This window comes from Notamacropus eugenii, chromosome 6 (assembly GCF_028372415.1).
Source record: "Notamacropus eugenii isolate mMacEug1 chromosome 6, mMacEug1.pri_v2, whole genome shotgun sequence".
In the NCBI taxonomy this organism is placed as follows: domain Eukaryota; kingdom Metazoa; phylum Chordata; class Mammalia; order Diprotodontia; family Macropodidae; genus Notamacropus; species Notamacropus eugenii.
In genome coordinates, this window is record NC_092877.1 from 368,477,298 (window position 1) to 368,494,375 (window position 17,078).

General features: G+C 42.4%; 1 long non-coding RNA gene across 1 annotated transcript; it reads right to left on the reverse strand.

Moving 5' to 3' along the window:
- Positions 1–1,688: 1,688 nt before the first annotated feature.
- On the reverse strand, positions 1,689–3,412 carry LOC140511799 (uncharacterized). The gene is made up of 2 exons (XR_011969676.1): positions 3,093–3,412; positions 1,689–2,060 (listed from the first exon to the last, which is right to left on the reverse strand). It is a non-coding gene; the product is annotated as an uncharacterized lncRNA (long non-coding RNA).
- Between the last annotated feature and the right edge of the window lie 13,666 nt (positions 3,413–17,078).

Here is a 17,078-nt window from a genome sequence, read left to right on the forward strand (position 1 = left end):
TCCTCACCAGGGCCCTGGAAGGAAGGTGCTTTAGATATTATTGTGCCAATTTTATAGACACAGAAACTGAGGTTAAGAGGTTATGTGACTTGGCTGAGGTCCGTCCCATAGTTAGTCAACAGTGGAGCTAGAATCAGAACCCTGGTCTCCTGACTCTCAGTCCATCTTGGTTCCCCCCAAAATGTCAAAATGAATTGTTCACAAATGGCTGGATTGTCGTTTGTCTGTTTAGAAAGATTTCCACTAATTTTTTTTAAAAGGTTAAGCTATAAACTTCAGTTATCTGGAAAATCCACTTTTGTGAAATATCTCTCCCCACCCTGCTACCCCCTCCCCACCCCTGTGAAGCCAGATAAGCCAGGGATTACAAATTGTGTGCTTGTAGCACCAAAGGACTTCTGGGGATGGAGCCATTAACACAGACCATGGAGGAAGTTGTGTATTCAAAAAAGCTGGAGCTGTTTTCATAATATGCCCTTATCTGATGCTTTCAGAGTCCTCTTCTGATGCATGTGATGGAGAAGAAGAATAGTAATGATTCCTGTTTGTAGAGCCCCTAAACTGAAATTGATTATATTTTAACAGCAGGAAATGACTGGTTAGAGATGTGAGAGTCATTTCCGAATCAGCTGGCTGCGTGCATTCACACCACTGACTTGTTAGGTCAAAGATCGGCATTAACAACAAATTAGAAGACAGAAAGAATGAACAGGATGAGAAGATGGTCTTTACAATTACAACCTTGCCCTAGTTACAGAAGCTTCTATCTCCCTCTCTCCCATTGGGAAATAAAAATGTCATATGTACATATGTACACACACATTCATATGCATATGCAGATACATATACATATATACACACACAAACACATTCACCTTAAGGTTTGCCAAGCTCTTTAAATATATTATCTCACTTGATACTTAACAATTTCTCTGTTACTAGGCGCTATTATTATCCCCAATTTACAGATAAAGAAACTGAGACTCAGAAAGAGATTTACCCAGGATCACACAGTATCTGTGAGGATGGATTCAAACCCAGGTCTTTCTGATTTGAGGTCCATTGGTTCATCCACTACTCAACATGGCTTGACTAAAAGAAGAGATATAGACATAGTCTATCAATATTCCACAAGGAATTTAATCAACGTAAATCAATCATCACAACGAGAAGGCAAAGAAATCCTAAAAAACATCTTATCCAGTAAACCTCTGGTCTTCTTGCCAAGTGGAAAGATGGTGGCTAAAGGCAACAGCAGTTTAAAATATAAACTCATTTCTAAAATCTTGTGGAGGAAGATGGTGGAAGATTGTGAAGAATACTGCCTCATAAAATTCTTAGGGTCAGTAGAGGAAAAAATAATTTTACAAAAAACTTGACAAGAGGCATAAATCAGATTATTCGTGGGACAGGGGACATTTCAGGATGACATTAGAAGGACAAAAAATGAATGAAAATCCGTAAAGTTTCTATTACAAATGAACACCTCCAGCAATGGTGGCCACCACATATAGAGTCTAACCACTCACAGTACCAAGTGGGCTTCATGAGGAAACAGAAATGGTGCAAACAAAAGAAAGGTTGGGAAAGAGCACACACAGAAAAAGTCCCTGCTGAAAGTGAGATAATATTGAGAGATTAATTTTCAAGGCAGCTGAAAAGAGGACAATATCAAACACTTCTAGATCTCCTTATTAGCTTTTTAATAGATGACTGATAAAATACCAACAACTACCAGACCCTGGTAACTAATCAATGCTCCATTAGACAATATATATAGATGCTTTGAAAAACAATACATTACGTAGAATCATTATTATTGCTGTGCTGTTTTTATAAAGTTTTCATGAAAATAATCTGCATTCAAATTGAGGGCATCCTTGATGCACCTGTAGAGGTGTGAGTTTTTGCATGGCCACCATTTGTGAAGAGGCAGCTCATGCCTTTGCCTGTCTTTTGGTGATGTCATTGCATTGGTCCTGGCATCTCCAGTAGGTATGCTGGTCTACTGGTTCCTGTTGGTCCCAATGTCTCTGCTGGTCTCTCTGCTCTCCTGGGTTCTATTTAAGAAGGGAATAAACAGATTTCAAATGACATTCAATAGCAGAGCACATCGTGGAGAGAAAAGATCCCAATATGCTCATTGTTTGCTGACTATAAAAAAAAACAAACCAATTTATGTGGCAGCCTCTGCTCTCCTACAAGGTGTTGCCTACATGGAAATCAAAATCATGTGAGATTTCTTGAAGGATGTAAAGGCAAGATAATTTTTATTTAATTACCTTCTGATTATTTTCAAGGAAATGATAAAACACCTCTTTCCTTCCTTCCCTTATTTTCTTATGTTTTCTTTCCCTTCCTCTGTCACCTTTTACCTATTTTTCCTTCCTTCTCCTTTCCTGCTTCCTCTCCCCTCATCTTCCATCCTCTCCTGTCCCTTTGCCTTTTTCCCCCTTATCTTCTCTTGACTCCTCTTTGTGCCCTCTACCTTTCATGTCCTTTTCCTTCATCTTCTCCTCTCTTCCCCTTCTCTCTTCTCATCTTCTCTTGGCTCACATGAAAGAGCATTTCAGGCATGTGGGACAGTTTGTTCCAAGACACGGAGGAGAGATGGAATGTCATTTATGGGAAACAACACATAGGCCAGTCTGGCTAGAACATAGAGTATGTAAGGGGGACTAATGAGTAATCAGTCTGCAAAGATAAGATGGAGCCAGATTGTGAAGGGTTTCACATGCCAAACAGAAGAATCTGCATTTTATCCTAGAGGCAATAGAGAACCAGTCAGATTTCTTAATCACAGGAGTGGCATCTGTTTTAGTATAACACCTGGGGCACCCCCTTCCATCACACGTCTAACCCCCAGGTTAACTATTCTAGTTTCAAGGTACGATGAACTACTATCTGGGTCCGCATTCACTCAGAATTATAGCTTACAAGCCCCCATCAGTGTGTTTACTTTTTAATTAGTAAGCCAAAGGACACAAATAATTTAAAGCAAAGATGCTGAATGTAAGAACATAGCAAGAGTATTCACAACAGAACGGTCTCCTCCACTCCAACCTGGGACACACTGTCCCATAAATACTTACTGCACTTGTAGAGAGAGTGAGAGTGCATTCACACTCACTGATGGGTTGATCATGGGGACTGTTTGGGAAGAGACAGCTCATGCCTTTGCCATGGCAGGACCCATTCTCACTGCACTGTCCTCATCGGGCTGGTCCTGGAATCTTCATTAGCCATGCTGGTCCACTAGTTCCTGTTGGTCCCATTTCAGTGTCTCTGCTGGTCTCACTATCTCCTGGGTTCTATATAAAGGAAAGGTCGTCTCCTAGGGGAAGGCAGTAGGGGAGGAGACTAGTAAGGGTTTCCTGCAGAAGATGAGGTCTGAGGTTGGTATGAAAGGAACCTACAGAAGCCAAAGGTAGAGATGAGATGAGTGTGTATGTCAGGCATGTAGGACACCAAGCATGAAGCTTGGGGAAGGAGTATGGTGTGTAAGGAACACCAAGAACACCACTGCAGATGGAGAGGAGTGTAGTGTTAGCAGATTGGAGAGGTTCAAAAGGAAGTAGTTGGAATGGGTTTTAAATGTCCAACAGAGAAGTTTGTTTGATCCTGGCAGCAATGGGAAGTCATGGGAGTTTGCTGGATGTGTGTTTGGGGGTGGGCGTGACATGATCAGAGCTGAACCAAGTGGGGGATGCATTGAGTTGGGGAGGATGCATTGAGTTGAGGAGGGACTGGAGGCCAACCAGAAGGCTACAGCAAACATCCTAGTGACCAATGATGAGGGTCTGCAGCAGGGTGGCAGCTGCAGAATGGAGAGATAGGAACATGTCCAAGAAATGTTGAGAAGGTAGAAACCCTGAGACTTGAAAACAATTTGGGATATATGGAGTGAGGGCCAGTGAGAGGTCAAGGATGACTTTGACGTTGGGAATGTAGTGCTCTCAGTAGTAACAGGAAACCTGAGAAGAAGGGAGGGTTTGGGGGAAGATAATGAGAAGCCATAGGGCACTGGATTTAAAACATGGGTTCAAATTCGGCGTCAGTGACATACTAGTTATGTGATTTGGGGAAAGGCCAATAGGACCTTCCTCATCTGTAAAATGAAGGCAATAGTCCCTGCACACTTGAGGCAGCTAGGGTTATTGTGCATAGAGTGCCAGATCTAGCATGAGGAACACCTGAGTTCGAATCCTGCCTCAGACAATGAGTAGCTATATGATGCAGCCTCCGTTTCCTCATCTACGAAAGGAGTGTAATGCTAGCACCTACCTCACAAGACTGATGTGAGGATCAAATGACACTCCCTATAAAGGGCCTGGCAAACCTTAAAGTGCTATAGAACATTTGCTCTCATTGATCTTTGCAGGTTTGGCATGAGGACAGAGAAAGATAATATGCACTCTGCATTTAGTAGCCCTTTAAACTAGAGCTTCTCAACTGAGTGGGCTTATGGACCTTCAAAGGCTCCGTGGATAGACTTCAAGGTGTTCATGACCTGGAACGGGAAAAAAAAAATCCATTTTTATTTTCACTAATTTGTAATTGAAATTAAACATTTCCTTCCGTTATGAATGTAGGCAATAAATCATGATTCTGAGAAAGGGAACATTCATAAACCTCCTCAGATTGCCAAAAGGGTCCATCAGTGTGTGTGTGCGTGTGTGTGTTTGCATGTGTGTGTGCGCATGTTCTCTTTCTCTTTGTCTCTCTCTGTGTCTCTGTCTCTCTGTTTCTCTCACTCATTCTCTTTCTTCCTCTCTGTCTCTGTCTCTGGGTTTCTTTGTCTTTCTGTCTCTGTGTCTCTGTCTCTTTCTCCCCCCATCTCTCTGTCTTCTTCTCTGTCTCTCTCTCTGTCTCTGTCTTTCTCTCTGTCTCCCTCTCTTATACACACACAGAGAAAGAGAGAGAGAGAGAGACTGAGAACCTATGATGCTTTCATATCCATATATATTACTTCCTAGTGTTCCACCATCCACATTAGAGAACTGTAAACCCTAAGGAAATCATAGACCTCTGACAGAGTTGTTAACTTCTGTGTGTCCCAGATTGGGCCTCACCATTCATGGGCAACCCTCTGCACCCGGGAAGGAGGCTGTTGCCCCTCAGCTGGTCTTTAGGCCAGTAGAATTCCCAGCTGCCCTCCTTCCCCAGGCCCTCGAATCTGTGGCTACATTCAAAGAATTCTTCCTTTGAAGGAGGGCAGTCTCTGATTATGGGGTCAGACAGAAGCATTATCAAGGCTCCCTCACTGCTTCTCCCAACCCCTCAGAGTGCCCTGATTTGGCTGGTTTAGGAGGAGACATGATAGAAACCCTAGATAGGAGTGTTTTCCTAGCCTTGACAAGGCCAAGCACAAATCCGTGGGTCAAGCCACCTCCTGTCCCCTCTGACTGGGGCTGTGTATTCCATTGTAAGGGATAAATTTGTCAAGACTGCCAGGAGACACAGAGCTTATGTGGTTTTCCTAGGTATGTGGTTGCTGGGGTTTTTGGTTTGTTTTTTTTTTAATCCTCTCAGATTCTCACAATCCAAAGCAGTCACCAAGATTCCTGAGTTGAGGCTGAGCTAATCTTTTCAACTGTCTTTCTAACAGGATTGTCCCTGGGGAGCTAGAGAATTACAAGGGTTTCTGGAGCAGGAGTATGTGACTGGCCTCAGGACCTGACCTCAGGTCCGTCTGACACATCAGCTGGATTTTTTTAGCCTAGGATAGACATGTGGAAGAACAAATTAGCTTCTTAAAAAGGGATAGTTTGCAAAGTAGAGCTTATTTGATTGGGAAATTAGTATTATTAGGTTGTAAGAAAATAAAATGCAGATAGTCATGGAAAGGCTTATATGAACAGATGCAAAGTGAAGCAGGTAGAACCAGGAAAGCAACATACACAATTAAGCAACAGAGTAAATAGCAAGAAAACACGCACACATTTGGAACTGAATTCTGAGACATTACAATGACCTACTTTAAGAAGGCCCTGACTTCCCGTCTTTGCAGAGATAAACACTACAGATAGTGTTTGATGGTTTGGTTAATTTTACTGAACTGCTTTTTTCCCTTTTTTCATTCTTTGTTAGATGGAAGCAGTCTTGGGGGGAGAGGGATAGAATACATTATGAAATATAGTTGATGCAAAAACAAAATGTAGCAACAAAAATGTATTTTAAAAATAAATAGAAAGACACTTGAAAAGTCTTTTAATGAAAATGCATAAAAATACTGAGTGTAAGCCCCAGCAAAACCTTTCTTACAGAGAGTATTTGAGTGCCCTGGATTCACTTATTGCTGCCAAAAACAAAGCAGAACAAAACAAAATCTTAAATAAACCTGAAAGATACTTAATTTTTGTGACTAAGGAGTAGGACTGGACCAAGACAGAATGTTTTTTGTTTACCCCTTTCACTTTCCTTTTCCTCCTTCAAAAGACTTCTTTTCTCCTAACTGCCCCATAAATACCCATAGTTTTCCTGTCTCTGCAGTTTTGGAGAAAACCACCTGATAAATCCATTCCATCTAGCCCTGTCTCTCTTAAGCTCTTACTATATTGCTGCATCCCAAGAATATCTGAATTATACAGATGTTTTATTAATGTCTTTTCACATTCCAGTCATCACCTCATATACCACCTTCGACTCCTGTTCCAAGTATTGAACTCTCCCTTTTAACAAGGAAAAGTGTTTAGGCAAAACCAACCAACACCAAGTCTGAAACCTCAGGGTCATTGGCTCTCACTCCTCCCCCTCCCTCATCTCACATAGCCCATCACTTGCCCATTATCGTTGATTCCACCTTTGGTCCCTTTCTCTCTAGTCACACAGTCTTCACCCTAGTTCAGGCCCTTCTCCCTCAAGCTTGGACTATTTTAATAGTTTCCTTATTGTCCTTACAGTTGAGAGACTAACTTTCTCAAAGCACATGACTCATCATGTCACTCAAATGATCAGTAAACTTCATTGGCTCCCTAGTACCCCAGGATCAAACACAAGCGGCTTTGTTCACCATTTCCAGTTCGTTAGTCCACAAGCGTTTGTTAAGTGCTTACTTATATGCTCAAGCACTCTGCTAAGTGCTTTATATCTGCTGCCCTGTGTGGTTTCCAGTTCCTGGAACAGAACAAGCTGCTGCTCCCAGGGTTAGCTCATTACTTCTAACCTCACCACCATGCTGCTCACTCAAACCTTGCCTGACAACACCTCCATCAGCTTCCTCTCCCCTTGATTAGAAGGCTGGAGGGTGGACTGACCAGTTGGTCCCAATGCCTTCCTGGCGGAACTTGCACTTTGAATCTGTGGTCCTACATGGTTCCGAGTCCAGGGAACAAGGTACCCCCTGTTGTGTTGTCTCCCTCCCCCCCTTCCTGGTCTCCTTTTGTGTATTTCCCTCCATTAGATTATAAGCTTCCAGAGGGTAGGGATTGTCTCTCTTTTTAGTCATAGTATCCCCAATGTTTGGCCCAATGCCTGGTATACAGTAGGCACTTAACAAATGTTTATTGGATTAGATTGGGAATATAGTCACCATTCATACCAGCCCAGCTTTTTCTGCTTCCCACACATTCAGTGATCCCGTCAAACCACCCTTCCTATCTCTCACACATAAAATCATCTCCCATGTCTAAACCTTTGCACTGACCCATCCTGCATGCCTGTCATGCGTTTCTTCCTCACCTTCAGAGCTGTGGCAATCTACTCCCACTCTACTCTCCATTCATAATTCTTGTAACTAGCCAAACCCTAATTTCCCTTTCAGGCCACCTGTATTGTCTCCCCTTATTAGAAGGTGAGCAGGACAGTCATCCACTTTGAATTCATATCCCCAGGACGTAGTATAATGCTTAGTACATAGTGAGTGATTAAGAGGTGCCTCCCCCTCTTCCTCTTCTACTTTATTATCATCATCACCATTAGCTGAAATGGCCCCTATTCAGTAATCATCCTTGCTACAACTCCAGGCAGATTTCACAGGAAGACCTTTAGTGAGGAGGAACTCACCACATGCCAAAGCCACCCATGCCCTTTTTGGATAGCTTGAATTCCTTGCATTAATCCTACATATGTTTCCCCTTAACTTTCCCTACTGCTCCATAGTTTGTCCTCTCCCATCAAGCAGAATCAGCTTAATCCTCTTCTGTCTATGCCACAGTCTTGAAGAAGGCTGTTGCTCCACTCAGCCCCACTGTCTTCTCTCACCTGACTAGGCATTCCTAGTTCCTTCAACTGATTCTCTTGATATAGTGCCTGGCATATAGTAGGCATTTAATCAATGCTAATCCATGGACTGACCTGGTATCTAATTTTGTCACCCTGTTCCCCTTCCCTTGAATATTCTCCAGTTTGGCAGAAGCTCAGAGCTGTCTTCAGCACCTGGAGTCTTCTCACTATGGACATTTCTCTATCTCTCTAGCCCCTTCTCCCATGACTGGGCTCTTTCCAGGGCCTCCATTTTGTGGTGGGGCCCAAGCTGAACATTTTTTGTGCCTTTCCCAGCTCTGCTTCCCAGGATGAATATCATGCCACTGGACCCAGATGGCTCAGGAAAAGAAGGTGAGGTTGGTGACCTTGCACAGCCCTCCCTCACTCAAATCAAAGTCAACTGCAAGTCATGTCATCATCTTGATGTCATGGTCCTCTTCAAGAAGAAAAGATAAACACAAGTCCCAGAATCCAAACTTAGAACCATCCCTGAGGCAGACTGCCTCCACCCCACTCTTTTCAGCTCAGTTTTTGTATGTTGTCTTTCCCCTTGGAATGTCAATTCCTTGAGGGCAGCATCTATCTTGAATTTCCATCTCCAATGCTGAATACATTGTACTTAATAAGCACTTGCTGACTGCCTCTCAATGTCTTTATAATCAAAATGGTGTGCTCATGAAGTCAAAGAATCTCAGAGTTGGAAGAGACTTGAGTGACCTTCTAGTTCAAGCCATGCCTGAAATAGAATTTCCTCAGCAGCGTACCCAACAAATGTCTACCCAGCCTTTGTTTGTATACCTCCAAGTGAGGAGGAACCATTATCTCCCATAGTATTTTCTCCATTTTCATGGAAGTTTTTCTTGACACCTTACCAGAATCTGTCTTTGAGACTTCAAACCCATTTCTTATGGTTTTGTTCTTCAGGATCAGTCAGAAAGAGCATGATATTTCTTTGCATAACCACCTCCAAAAAGTAAAGGCAGCTTCAGTCTTCTCTTCCCCAGACTCTACACCCCCAGCTCCAACAATTAATTTTCATGGGGCACAAACTCAGGCTTTTCATCCTCCTGGGTCAACCTTCTCTAGCTCATCAATGTCCTTCCTAAAGTGTGGTACCCAGCATTGAGCCCAATTTTCTACATGTCCTCTAAGTAGGGTAGAGTCCAGCGGGAGGATCCCTTCCTATTCTTGAAAGCTGTGTTTCTCTGAATGTCATTCAATATCAAATTAGATTTGAGGAGGCTGCTATGGCCCACTATTGACTCATACTGAGTTTGTATGAGTCTTCCCATATTCATTTCAGACAAACTGCTGTCAAACCAGGACTCTCCCATCTTATACCTGTGAAGATGTTTTGAATTCGTTCTTAAGTTTATTTATTCTTAACAAGTTTCATGTTTCAAGTATTCATGTTATCAGAATAACATTATCTTTATTTGTTCATTAGTCAATAAGCATTTATCAAGCACCTATTGGCTACCAGGCACCATGCTAGATTCTAGGATTGCAAAGACGAGACAATTCTTGATTTCAGAGAGTTGACATATTGGGGGAGAAAGGTGAGTATGAAATTATATATACAAAAAGGTACCAAATAGTTTTTAGAGGGAGAGATAAATAACTGGGAGGAGTGGAAGGGTCTTCTAATAGGAGGTTGTACTTGAGTTGGGTTCCAAAAGAAGCTAAGTGGGGCAGAAGGAAGGAGGGAGTGCATTCCAGACACTGGGACAACAGCTTTGAACAGTCCCAGAGACAAGACAGGAAATGCTGTGTATGGGGAGTAGCATCCAGCTTGATTAAGCCTGGAAAAGGAGGCTGGAAGAGTTTTAAAAGCCAAGAAGAAGGGTTTAAATTTTGACCTGGAGGCAAGAGAGAGATTCTTGAGCTAGGAAATGACATAATCCACCTTCTATTTTAAGAATATCACTTTAGGAGGAGCCAAGATGATGGAGTAGAAAGATACACATATGCTAGCTCCTAACCCACAGCCCATAAAATACCTGTAAAGAAGAACTCCCAACAAATTCTGGAGCAGCAGAAGCCACAGAACAATGGAGTGGAGGAAATTTCTGTTCCAGAGAAACCTGAAAAACCAACACCAAAGGTCCATGGCACAATGGACCCAGAGCAGAGCCCAGACCTGCCTCAACCGCATGGCACTGAGAGGAGCAGATCCGAGCAGGCATCAGGAACAGAATCTCCAGCAGCAGTGCAGGTCCCTCCACCCACAGGTGCCAAAGGTCAGTGAGAGGGTCTCTTTGGCTGGCCGAGAGGGGAGTGTGGTGTCCCCCATAACTCAGGCCCCCTCGGGGGCAGAAGCAGAGGCAGCAGCAGAGGCAGCAGCAGACAAGGGCTCCCAAAGCAGGCAGGAGCTCGGATCCATTGTTGAAGGTCTCTGCATAAACTCCCTGAGGGAACTGAGCCCCGTGTGGCGGCCCTGCCCCCACCCGAGCACCTGAATTTAATCTCACACTGAATAGCAGCCCCGCCTCGCCCAGAGCTCTGAGGCTGGGAAGCAGCATTTGAATCTCAGCCCCCAAGGGCTAGCTGGGCAGATCTGGAGGCCAGGTGGGTGTGGAGAGGAAAATCAGAAGTCAAGTAACTGTCTGGGAAAATGCCCAGAAAAGGGGGAAAAAAATAAAACCATGGCAGGTTACTTTCTTGGTGAACAGATATCTCCTCACATCCTTTCAGATGAGGAAGAACAATGCTTATCATCTGAGAAAGACATAAAAGTCAAGGCTTCTGTATCCCGAACATCCAAAATAAATATTCAATGGGCTCAGGCCATGGAAGAGCTCAAAAAGGATTTTGAAAATCAAGTTAGAGAGGTGGAGGAAAAACTGGGAAGAGAAATGAGAGAGATGCAAGAAAAGCATGAAAAGCAGGTCAACACCTTGCTAAAGGAGACCCAAAAAAATGCTGAAGAAAATAACACCTTGAAAAATAGGCTAACTCAATTGGCAAAAGAGGTTCAAAAAGCCAATGAGAAGAAGAATGCTTTAAAAAGCAGAATTAGCCAAATGGAAAAGGAGGTTCAAAAGCTCACTGAAGAAAATGATTCTTTAAAAATTAGAATGGAACAGATGGAGGCTAATGACTTTATGAGAAACCAAGAAATCACAAAACAAAACCAAAAGAATGAAAAAATGGAAGATAATGTGAAATATCTCATTGGAAAAACAACTGACCTGGAAAATAGATCCAGGAGAGACAATTTAAAAATTATGGGTCTACTTGAAAGCCATGATCAAAAAAAGAGCCTAGACATCATCTTTCATGAAATTATCAAGGAAAACTGCCCTGAGGTTCTAGAACCAGAGAGCAAAATAAGTATTCAAGGAATCCACAGAACACCGCCTGAAAGAGATCCAAAAAGAGAAACTCCTAGGGACATTGTGGCCAAATTCCAGAGTTCCCTGGTCAAGGAGAAAATATTGCAAGCAGCTAGAAAGAAACAATGCAAGTATTATGGAAGTATAATCAGGATAAGACAAGATCTAGCGGCTTCTACATTAAGGGATCAAAGGGCATGGATATTCCAGAAGTCAAAGGAACTAGGACTAAAACCAAGAATCACCTACCCAGCAAAACTGAGTATAATATTTCAGGGGGGAAAATGGTCTTTCAATGAAATAGAGGACTTTCAAGCATTCTTGATGAAAAGACCAAAGCTGAAAAGAAAATTTGACTTTCAAACACAAGAATGAAGAGAAGCATGAAAAGGTAAACAGCAAAGAGAAGTCATAAGGGACTTACTAAAGTTGAACTGCTTACATTCCTACAGGGAAAGACAATATTTGTAACACTTGAAACTTTTCAGTATCTGGGTAGTTGGTGGGATTACACACACACACACACACACACACACACACACACACACACACACACACACACACATGCACACACGCACACACACACAAAGATAGCACAGAATGAATTGAATAGGATGGGATCATATCTTAAAAAAGTGAAATTAAGCAGTGAGAGAGATATATATTGGGAGGAGTAAGGGAGAAATGGAATGGGGCAAATTATCTCTCATAAAAGAGGCAAGCAAAAGACTTTTTAGTGGAGGGCAAAGGAGGGGAGGTGAGAGAAAAACATGAAGTTTACTCTCATCACATTTGACTAAAGGAAGGAATAAAATGAACACTCATTTTGGTATGAAAACCTATCTTACAATACAGGAAAGTAGGGGAGAAGGGGATAAGCAGGGTGGGGGGGATGATGGAAGGGAGGGCAATGGGAGGAGGGAGCAAGTTGAAGTCAACACTCTTGGGCAGGGACAGGATCAAAAGAGAGAATAGAAGCAATGGGGGGCAGGATAGGATGGAGGGAAATATAGTTAGTCTTACACAACACAACTATTATGGAAGTCATTTGCAAAACCACACAGATATGACCTATATTGAATTGCTTGCCCCCCCCCCCCCAAAGGGAATGGGTGGGGAGGGAGGGATGAAGAGAAGTTGGAACTCAAAGTTTTAGGAACAACTGTTGAGTATTTTTCTTGCTACTAGGAAATAAGAAATACAGGTAATGGGGTATAGAAAGTTATCTGGCTCTACAGGACAAAAGAGAAGAGAGGGATGATAGAAGAGAGGGCAGACTGGTGATAGGGGCAATTAGAATGCTTGGCATTTTGAGGTGGGGGGAGGGGAGAAATGGGGAGAAAATTTGGAACCCAAAATTTTGTGAAAATGAATGTTAAAAGTTAAATAAATAAATTTAAAAAAAAAGAAATACAAAAAAAAAAGAATATCATTTTAGCAGCTATGGGGATGGGGACAGGAGACCTAAGACAAGACAAGAGGCCAGGTAGGAACCCGTAGCAATAATCCAGGGCAGAGTTGATGAAGGCCTCAAGAAGAATAGTTGCTATATGAGAGGGTGCATGCAAGGTGTGTTGTGGAATCAGCAATTAGCAATTGGCTGGACAACGAAGAGGTAGGAAGAGGGAAGATTTGAGAATAACTCTAAATTTGTATCTTCCAGGTAATGACCTCAACAGAAACGGACAGAGTTGAGGGGCCAGGTAACGAGTTCTGTTTCAGAGATAATGAGGATGAGCCACCTATGGGCTGTTCAGTTAGAGATGCCCAGCTGCTGGGGTTGGATATAGAAATCTGAGCGTCATCTGCATAAAGGCATAAAGAGAAGAGCTATATGCGGAGAAGAGAACCCAGGCCAAATCCTTGGGTATGGCCACATGTAGGGAGTGGGATTAGGGTGCTAAGGAAATTGTTGGGGGATGCATCACCTGCATTAGACCTTTTCTCACTTCCTCCTGCACTAGAAACTTTCACACTCCCACACACCACACACCACAATTGCCCTGAGTTTATTTTGGATCTATTTGGCATATAATTACATGTGTTGTGTTCCACCAATAAAGCATAAGATCCTTGAGGGCATTCCTTGAGGGATTGGAGGGTAGAGGGTCATTCTTTTTTTTGAATCACAGTGAACCTGTGCTTGGCAGCTAACTTAATAAATTTCAGGGTTGGTGGATTGCCTGGCCTGATCCTTTTTGGATCCTGGTTCTGTCATCCAATGTGTCAGTTCTCCATGACTCCCAGTTTCACATCATCTTCAGATTCGATAAGCAGGCTGTGCTGTGGCAAATCAAGGCTGTGATTTCCAAAGCCCTTCTGGAAGGTTATATGACACATTATAATTAAATCAACAGCAACAGAGACAATTCAAAGCTCAATTTTGTATAATTTAAATGACCGAGACTGGTCCCAAAGAAAATATATAAATATGCTCCCTTTGCTTCTTTGTAGAGGTAGGGGCAGCTAGATGGTGTAGTGGATAGAGAGTCAGGTCTGGAGTCAGGAAGACCTGAGCTCCAATTTGACCTCAGACACTTATTAGCTGTGTGACCCTGGGCAAGTCCCTTAATTCTATTTGCCTCAGTTTCTCATCTGGAAAATGAGCCAGAGAAAGAAACGGCAAACCACTCCAGTATCTTTACCAAGAAAGCCCAAAGGGGATCACAAAGAGTGAAACACAGTGAAAATGACAGAGGAAAAACAGAGGTAGGGAACTACGGGTATCAAATGCTGATGTGTCATTGTTCCCCACCTCCTTCTTTTGTATTCTATGTTATTAGACTGGGAACTCCTTGAAAGCAGGCACTGTCTTTTGACTTTCTTGGTGTCTCCAGCACTTAAACACAGCTAATGACTGACTATTATAAAGGATGGTTTGGGGGGGTATATTGAGAAATTAAGGTGATACGAAAATGGAAGGTATGAATGCAGTATTTTAATACAAAATTACTCTTGTATTTTCATATCACTAAAATGAGAACCCTATAGCAGTTGCCGGTAACTGGAGAGGGGCCCCTTTCCTGGCAGCTTTCTAGAGAAATAAAATTAATCTGACATTCACTCCCATCCACCCACGCCCTACTTTGATCTTCTCCATAATACCGTATGATCACGGTTCTGGAACGGGAAGGAGGATCAGAGGCCGTCTCGTTGTGCAGCTGAGGAAACTGAGGCCCAAACAGATAAGGTCACTCAGGTAGTGAGCGGCATGTGCTTCTTGGTACAGTGCAGTCCTGAGAGATTAGCAGGAACAGTGTGTCTACACTCGTAATGTACGTCTTGCTCCAAGTCTCTGACAGACAAACAGTGGTTAAGACCTTGTCCTTTGAGAATGAGAACAATATGCCTGGAGAAACAATAAAGTGGATGCACCTGGTGTTCATTCCTTTCTCTGAACTGCATGCTATGCACAAAGAATTCTTAGCCAGGTGATCCATTTCCATTTAACTATCTCTGACTGTAGTTAAGTGTTGATAAGGCAGAGATTCTCTGCTTTGTGTTCCCTGAGAAATCCCTATCTGTATTCAATAATCTATATTCCTGGTAGTAATAACTCAAACTAATGGTTTGTTTGTGGAACAAGTTCCTCCCAAGCAGGTATTTGTCTGTTAGAAGGTTGATACTAAGTGCTGGTATCCATTCCTTTGTCCACAAGTCTCATTGTCTTTTAATCGCCCTTTGATGTGCTAACATCCCCTAATGAGGACCAATAGTCCCTAAAGTTTATTTGTTCCCTAAATAAGCCTTGAACTAAGAACAGAAGGTCAGGAATGTGCTGTCCATTTATTAATGGGAACATATACGAAGTATCATGTGGATGGAACAAAAGGATTTGTTCTTTAAAAAAAAACACGGAAACAAGGTTCCTTGCTTTAAATTTATAGCAATCTTCTCATTCCTTGAGTCACTCAGGAAGAAAAAAAGAACATCTAAAAAAGCAGGGGAACGTGTCTACAATGACCATCTGCAGGTCAGCATACATTTGAAGTCTGGGTGAGGCAGAGATGGAAAAAAGAGAGGGGCCAACCTGGTCCTTGTTTTTATGATAGGGATGTTTTCGCCTGGAACAACTGTTCAGAGAAATGGAATGGGGAAATCCTATACACAGACACTTTCACCCAGGCTTTTCAAAAGCTTTCTTCCTAATAGAACCTGACAAGTTGGGAAGCAAGTTGGGAAGAATGAAAGGTTGGTGGTGGGGGAAATCAATCCATCTATCAATAAATAAGGACCCCACTTTGGAGTTCTCCTCAATGCTTTGCTCTTCCTGACTAACTCCCCTAGTCTTGTCTACCATGTGCCAGGCACTGTAGTTACAAAGCCAAAAATGAAATCCAGTTCTATTCGTTAACCAAGAGAGCCATTTCCTCAAGGAGATAGTATTTTCCCAGAATAAATATCTTGCTTATTGTGAAATTATAATCCAAAGTTTTTGCCACCACTTTTCAGATGGATATGCTTTTCCTCTGCTTACCACCTGATCTCCATTATTACAGAATTACAGGGACAGTGATGGAAGGAGCATCAGAGTCCATCCACGCTAAGCTATGTTTGAATGAGATGCCCTTCTACAATGTGGCACAGCTTTGTGGAAAGGGAAGGAGAGGACTATTTCTCCAAGCCAGAAAGGAAAAATCAACCTCCTTATTTTGTACTCATGCCTCTGAGAGCCTCGGAGTAACCACTGAATCTTAGACCTTGAGATCATATATCGAGGGTTAGTAGGGAGTTCAGAGATTCATCTGCCTCACCCACTCATAAAAACCATCATCTGTAAAATGAAGAGGTTCAGTTTGATGATCTCCAAGGTTCTTTTCAATTCTATATCTATGATCCTATAATTTAGGAACTGAAGGTTCATCCTCCTGTTTTATAGAGGACAAAACCTGAGACCTAGAGAGATCAAGTAATTTATCTCAAGAGCCCTGATCTCCTAACCCCTCAACAACTGCTCCTTCTGGTCACATCTTTGTGGGATGGGCATCTTCTCTACTTGTGTATGGCATGAAATGGGTCAATCAAAGACTTAAGGAAAAGAGGGAGAGATGCTGTCTGTAATCATAAACTAGGGAGAGGCTCCCTCCTGAGCTAAGATTCTCTTTGCTATACAGTCCTAACCTCTCACATTTCTTCTTTATTTTCATGAGAACACTATGAATTGGGCCATATCAACAAAAATCCACTTTAAGTCACAGGAGGGCATTTGAAAAAGTGAACCACAACTTATCAACTGGCAGAGCAATCAATGATCACTTTGTGTCTTATCCCAGAATTTATGCTGTTTGTGGCACTTTAGTATTGGTATCATGGTGAAAGGAAATAGTTTTTCCTGCTCTTCACTTTTAAAATTATTGCTATTTTCACCAAAATTTCCTCTTCTTCTCTTTATAGTAGCTATAGGTAACAGAAAGCATTAGAAATAAATAAGAATGAAAAACAAAGCAGTGTAGCCAACTTGTCCTCACTTCCAAACCAAACTGATGATGAGGATGATGATGATCTGAGATGCAGCCTTGACCAGAGGATAGAGAGTGA